Here is a 642-nt window from a genome sequence, read left to right as displayed (position 1 = left end):
GATTTGTATATTCGTAAATAACTATACATATATATATATATATATATATATATATTTAAGACAAGATGTATCCCATGGAAACCGTCCGCAGGGAAGTGAAACGACTGTAATCCGATTTGCCCTTAATATACGACACTGCTTACCTATAGCTAAAGCTGTGCGTGGTACAGCGGACTTCGTCTTATGCAGTGGTACAGCGCCAGTGTTACAAAGTAACAAGCACCGCTACGTAAAGCACAGTGACGCAGTATCTTTTTACTGACATTTTGACGTTGACTTTAATTTTTTCTCCGTTTTCTGTACGAGGTCAGTTCGGTTTACTTATTATAAAAGACTCTATTGCTTAGTTTATTTGGGAAGATCTCTACAAACTAAGAGAATTAAACATGTCTTGTTTATTGATTCAAAAATTTAGGTTATTTTGTGAAGACTCATTCTTTCTTCAATTTCGTACGAATCTGATAAAATGTAAGGCTCGTTTTTTTTTTTTTGTTCTCAGTTTTTAGTTTTCGTGATTATTAGTGAAGTTTATTTTATCTATTTTCTTGCAAAATGATATTAACCTTGGCGTTTGTGTACAGAAAAATGTAGCATTTTCTTGGTGCTAGATTCTTATTAGTTTTAGTATTTTATTGGTGCTAG

This window comes from Limulus polyphemus, unplaced genomic scaffold (genome assembly GCF_000517525.1).
Source record: "Limulus polyphemus unplaced genomic scaffold, Limulus_polyphemus-2.1.2 Scaffold873, whole genome shotgun sequence".
In the NCBI taxonomy this organism is placed as follows: domain Eukaryota; kingdom Metazoa; phylum Arthropoda; class Merostomata; order Xiphosura; family Limulidae; genus Limulus; species Limulus polyphemus.
The sequence above is the reverse complement of the archived record's forward strand: the minus strand, read 5'-3'. Positions refer to the sequence as shown.